The following is a 7199-nucleotide window of genomic DNA, read 5'->3' on the forward strand; positions in this document are numbered from 1 at the left end:
TGTGTATGTTTGCGTGCACGTACGGGTACTCGCAGAGCTGACAAACAATCGAAGAAAAAAAGAAAAAGAGGCGTCTCGTGTGTAAGGATAAAGAGTCGGAGCGTTGCTTTTATGGGACATCATGCATAGTTGCATAAATTGCTCAATCCTTCCAGCCGCGGAGGAGAGACGCCCGAGCGACCTTTTAGTTGGCGCATGGCTTTTATCTCGCGATGACCATCGGATTACGGTATCATTGGATCCAAGTAACGTGCAACTATGTGTCTATGTGAGTGTGTCCTTTTAAGTGAGTTATCTAGTCGCTCTTGTAAGCATTGCGGGTGTGGAAGTGGGCTTTTGGAGGTAACTTTTATTTTGCTTTTTTCTCACCAGTTGCAACTGAGGATTATTCGAATGGATGGTATAATGTCGTTTCAGATTGATACGAGAAAAAAAAAAAATCGATGACAGGTACACAAATTACGTGTCAATGAAATAACACCCGCATCCTCTTGTAAATGCTTGTTCTTAGAACTCGATTGCTCTCGACACGACGTACACAGCCGAATGGAAATTAATCCTACATGGATGAGTATTAGCATTCAAAATACCCACTATTATATCAATCGCGATTACATTTGAAATGATGTAATTTGCAGTCAAGTGTACCAATCGAGCAATTAGTTACGATTTCCCACTCGAGTCCTTTCCACAGGAGACCAATATTCTTTTAATTTTTTCATGACACGTAAATGCTCGTAAATATCGTCTCAGCCGCTGTCTCTGACGTTTTTGGAATTTCTCCCTCAGCCGAAACAAACGAGCCACTTACGAGTGTTGACTGCAACACCAACCCTGTACCCATGAAAAGACGAGAACAAAATGACAGTGTAAAAATCCATTCGTCAAAGCCAAGATATCTCACTTTGATCTCCCAGAGTAACGCGAAGCAAACAATCACAGAGTCAAATTTTCTTCGCATACATCTGTCAGAGGCGCAAGTATTTGTTAACACGTACCAAACACAAAAGAGCCCCACGATTGCGGTATTTGCTTACATCGCCGCGATATCTGATTTCCAAGCGCATCCAAAGCTCAAACAAGCGCTTGGAAAAAAAAAGGGATGTAATGTATGCTTACATCGATTACTGTCGCTCGTGTCATGACACCAGTGGTGGTGGTGGTAGTATAGGCGAGAGGAGATTACATTTTCAACAGACGTAACTATCAGCTGGGATTTATTGTATTTTTTTTTCCTTCCTTTGCATAACTGTTGGGGGGGGGGGAAGAAGAAACAACATTCAAATAGCTCGAGGTGGTAAAAGGATTTGTTAAACGATCAAAGAGACACACACGCATCGGTTACGTCTCCGAGCGCGGTATATAGTAGCAATTTTGATCTGACTTGCAAAACCAAAGCCGTTGGTGCGCAAGCAAGTACAGCCCGAAAAATTTGGACGATCCGTCAACTCTGCGAATCGGTATGATTGCTGCAGTTGGGCGAGAGCAATTTACAAGGGGATAGCGTCCAGCGTCGATTTTACGAGCCGTCAAAGTTGTTCCTACTGAAATTGCTTTTCACCGCAGGGAATAGAAAGATTTCGCAATCCGAAAACAACCTGCCTGCCAATAACCCGTACGAGGTATCAATGGCATCCAAAACACGTGTAAAGTGGCTTTTGTAAAACCAACTGGGGATTGAAAGAAAAAAAAAAAAAAAAAAAATCTACACCCACTATTATAAGAAAAAAGGGAGTCGCATCTGCCAGTCGTCCTCTAATTAATTAATCGGCGGGCGCGCGTGAGTTATCGATCGGCATTCCTATCTTGCCTTGGGTCGTTACTCAAGAAAAGCCTATCCCGAAGTCGTACACCGAGATTTCGTGGCCGTTAAGAGCCAATGTGTCTGTGTTGCTCAATGCTTGAAACGAGAAGCACTTGTGTGCAGATGCATCTTTTTCCGCGGCTTGCGCAACACTTTCTGGGTGAGTGCATACATTACAGCTCGCGATTGTTCACGATGCACGGCCTTGTGGATCCTTGGGGATATGGGTGTAGACACGCGTTTTTGGTTTAATCGATCTTTTTTTTTTTTTTTTTTTTTTTTCAACAGTAATCGAGCGTTTATTTTTTTATAACTTAGCGAAAACATACAAGTGATAAAAGGTAAAGGAAAACTTGAAATTACGCCTCAATGTTTCTCATCCATGTGATGATTCACGTGATTGGATATTCAAGATTTTCCACTTGTCATTGCCCGTAGCGAACAAACAGCTCGTGCATCACTCGATGTGTGCGGGTGTAATTGAAATGCCGCGGTTTTAGGTAAGATATCCATTAAAAAACCCAAAGCAAATCAGCCGTGCTCGTTACCCGTAAATTAGTGCTATTTTTTTTTTCTTTCCATTCTTCATTCGCCTAATGACGATTGCTTTTTGTTTCAATTCAACGTATGTATCGAGAATGAGAAAATTGTTTTTTTTTGAGCAAAAAGTTTTTTTTTCCCTCTATTCGCGTTACAGAGAAAATGTAAGGTTTCCAAAGGTGAAGCCGAGGTTTCGCGCAAAAGCCCAATTACACGTTAAAACCATAGGTACACTCAGTGTGCCTAGCAATATCCATTATCTCGTAACGTATGAGCACACGAGCACTTACAGCCAATAGCACTGATGGAAGATGCATGTTTTTCCGTAACCTTGACACGCAAGAATTTCTCCTTCTCGCACATCTGTATCGAAACCCATGCAACTTGGGTGTACGTGGCCACTTTCGTTCGTGAAAGGATTTTGCACGAAGAAAGTGTATACATCACCCAAGCTTTCGATGGAACAGCACCGCGAGACAAGATCCGACCTTTATTTTTGCTTACACGGTCCAACTATTCGATTTAACTGTGTGTGTACATATAAGTTTCTGCATTTTTTTTTTTTTTTTTTTTTTTTTCATGCTCTACAAGATTTTCATGTCGATGGTTCGAGAGACACGTCGTTGTAGTAGTTTAATTTTTCGGCTCGACTCAATTATTTACGATTGGCGGTGAGTCTCCACAACAATGAGACGTATAATGGGGCGATAATTCACTCGAGCATCATAAAAATCGGGATCAGTGCTCGAGTCCTCCGTACAATAGCGACCCACTTGAAGGCAAACCGAGTGAAATGGAGAAAAGGAGAGGAAAAAAAAAATAAGGTACTTTACACGTGCATTAGCCATATGAAGGCTCTGTTATTGTACCAGCGGGAGAAACAATAACAACCAAGTGTGTGTATGTACCCTCGATTGTGCACACAATGTCTTTTTGTGGTGCAAAAATACGCGGGTGAGGAGGAAAGGTTCGGTCGATCATTGCGGCAATAGCGAACCAACATTTCGTTCTTGCAAATTCCAGGATGTTTCTTTTTCGAGATAGAAGCGATAATTAGCGTGGCGTTCAAGAATGGAAAAACATTTTTGTTAATTAGAATGGCCAGTTTAGTTTTGTCAACAAAGACTTGTTTTTCTATTTTATATTTCAATACGTTTGCATAGTCAACTCAGATGAAATACCAATATCACTGATAGATGTATCGTCGTTTCGTGCTGGTCATCATATTTAATTATTTAAGATGATGTCAGACAACTTGTTTTATGTTACCTATTTGATATCAATTTCACGAGGGTCGTGGTTGTAAATTATAAAAGTGGTTTGCCATTTTTTTTTACGATGATACTATATTGATGTGTAGAACCAAAGGTATTCGATCAGACGACTAGAAGGTTCTGGGGAAACGGTTACCCAAATGTGTCCCAGACAGAAAAACAAACAGAAAACAAAGTTAAACAAAAGATTGTAAAAAGTTTTTAGTGTTCAATCAATATGAACTTCAGATTTTGGTTGATTAACAAAAAAAAAAAAAAAAAAAAAAAACATTTGAAACATCATCCGTCGTCTTTGTAAACATTACTTCATATTTGTGTGATTAACGAATAATTTTCTTCCTCTTGAATTAATCCCACATTACTTTCAAACAAAGTTAAGTTAGCACAGTAAAAGACTCGAAAACAAACTAATGAATTTGTGTTTTTCTTCTAGATTCCAATTGACACACGTACAATCTATAATGGTCCAACAAACGGCAAACTCAAAATTTACGTGCATGGATTTTTTATTTATTTTTTTTTTTTAATTTAAATTACGTACACAGGTCGACTTTTTTTCAACTTATAACTACTGCATACATTTGTTACATTAAAGCTTATTTGCAAAATATTTGAAATAAAAAATATATTTATTTAAAATTTTGTAATGCTTTGCTCGTTACTGGTAAAATATCTTGTTCGACACCGCGTTACAAGGAGTACTTGAAAAAATTCATAAAAATAAAACAGTACTCGTGCCCAAGTCTACATCGACTTCCAACGGCTACAAACCTCACAAGCGAGCGTTTGGGTGTATCAGACACAGGGGAGCTCCCGACAACCTTTCGAAAAAGAAAAATCCAGAGAAGAATGAGAACAACGATATAATGCAAGACGAGAGGCCAGGGGGGAATAAACGCGTGACAGTTAACAAGACATCGCACGGGCCTCCGTGTACCTACCCACTGTGTACTCCTGCCGCGCACGCAAATGTATACATACAAGAATGGTACACCCGAGCCGTGCCTCCCGAGAAGAGGGTTTTCGAGCTTTATAAATGGGATTCCTCACCTGTACCGATCTGGGCTCTGCGATCGTCTTTAAATAACTGCTTCTACGCGTGTACGACTAGAAATGAAGTACAATTTTTTTTTTTTTTTTTTTTTTTCAACCATCCATCGATGCCAGGAGCTCAGAGGAGGAGTAGAAACAGCTCTGCCTCACGGAATTGTAAACCTATCGGGCTGGGGAGATTTAATGAACTTTGCGCCTAGCATTTTGCTCGGAGGTGCGTGAAATAATTATGGAACGACTCGAGTTTATGGGGACGCAAATGTAGCTTCGGAAAAAATGCTCTTCCAAGGTGTACAACGAAGACATCGGGTCACCCCGATCAAAGAAAATCAATGAACAGAGGCTGCGACTCGCTTGGCCCATTATTCGCGCCGCCGTAAAAACATATATATATCTCCAGCCTCTCTCGGAGGGACTCTCGTGGTTGCGCTTTGATCTTTGCCGCCTTGGCTCCGCGAGGCCGTCTGGACGGAGATTTTACGCGCTCGGATGATTGACGCCCGAGGTATCCCACGCGTACGAATGATGTTCCAAAATTTTCGCGATAATTTCTATTTTTAAAATTTTGATTATTATTCATCAGGCAGCTGCGCGAGTTGGCAATCAACTGGAATGAAGGGGCCAAGTTACAGGTGTTGATTGCTCCGCTGGTGGATAAACCGCGGTGCCATCGAATTACTGAATATTCAAGTGTATATGTTTAATTTAAATTATTGCGTATACCTTACGCGTACATTTTCATGGGCGAATGTTGCTTTTGGGATACGTAATTTAATGAGTTACTTGGAGAGCTAGAATTCCCGGCATGTCTTTGTTTTTTAATTTTTATTTTTTACACGGCAATAACGGATAAACAATAAGATTTGTGTTGTCAAAATAAAAATCGATGCATTGACAAGCGGATTTTAGTCCTGCAAACGTACTTTCAGCGATAAAAATAATTGACTTCCGTGTATCGATGAGCTATGGATCGATTGCGTGAAAATTAATCGGCCAAGAATCGTTGCGTCAGCCAAAGCAACTGCGATGGCTCAAATAGTAATAAAAACTTTAGAACCTTACCGTTTCTCTGTAATGCCCTTTCACGGTATGAATTACCGCTAGCTCATCGCGCGCCATAATTTGCGTAAACGCGTCTCCCCTCGTCGACCTTACCCTACGATCGCCCGCGAAATCGGTTGATTGCGCACATGCGTGTATACATATAATTATATACACGTGCTGTAACTTTGTTTTGTAGACCAAGACGACGAGTCGAATGATTGTGATTAATGAAGGTGCGGAGAGTAATTTTCGCTTCGCGATGCGTTTTACGCAAAGTGAGATTATTATTACATGAAAGTTGTGGCCGAGGCAGATTTACGGTGAATGGGGAGATGTGTCGGTGGCTATTGGGAGGACATATGGATTTTGAGAAAGCGCGGGATTGCCACACATGCTTTTGCACAATATTCTTAATCGCTCGAGTTTGAGGTGTCTGGATTGAGGTGTATTTTTTTTTGTGTTGGATTACGTGCTGCATCTTGATAAAAAAAAAAAAAAAAAGTTTTTTTTTTAAATTACCTAAGAGAAGGTAGAATGATCCTCTAATTCTTTTTTAACATCTACTAAAGTGATAACTTTTTTATGATGTACAATGAAGCTACACAATCCTATCCACAATATCCACGGCAATTTACTTCCATATTTTCATTTTCGAATGAATTATATTTATTTTTTAGTAAACATCCTATTTTTCATTTGTACTTTTTATAATAATAAAAAATATAATGTGGCAAAATGATATCCAAATCCACCCAAATAGCATTTTACTATTCTGACGGAAAAATGTAATCGTAAACAATACGTATTCAACCAACTTAGTAAGACTTTATACTGTACCTCTGTACTGTAGTAATGAGACAATCGAGAAAAAAATGTACCAACAATAAAAATTTCGATACTCAAAAAAAGTGCCAAAATTAGGTAAAATTGATAATATTACTATGAGAACAAGAGTGAACGGCTAGCTGTTACTGTCAGTTTTAACTCTGTAACTCTACTCTGATAGAAACGCTGAAATCGAGAGGAATGATTTTGCGCGACCTTCTCCTATAGTGTTTTGCTGATATACAGCGCCTGAACGGAGGGCAGCCCGTTTGACACCCAAAGCTGATGTTTAGTGGGCGCCCAGGCGTGGCACTCACTCGGAACCATCATTTCCCGTTTTACATACGAAAAATATGGTTTTTTTATAAAAATTTATTTGTATTTTCAAATGTTATGTATTTACTGAAAATCCATTGCATGTAATTGTACAATTAGTTATGATGCTAATCATTTTCCTGGCTCTTGCACGCGTACCTTGGCGTTTTTCTTTCCTATAGGAAGTATTCACGCTTTGTCTAGGACAGTCGTAATGACCAATAATTAAGTAGTCAATCTTCCGAGAGATCCTCATTGATACGTCAACATTAGAGTACACGCGGAAGGAGAAAAAAAAAAAAGACGAATTTTTTTTAGTTGATTAATTAATTATGCAAATCTCG

This window comes from Copidosoma floridanum, unplaced genomic scaffold (assembly GCF_036245765.1).
Source record: "Copidosoma floridanum isolate Cflo_tuat_1 unplaced genomic scaffold, Cflo_Japanese_pri ptg000006l, whole genome shotgun sequence".
NCBI classification, from domain to species: Eukaryota; Metazoa; Arthropoda; class Insecta; order Hymenoptera; family Encyrtidae; genus Copidosoma; species Copidosoma floridanum.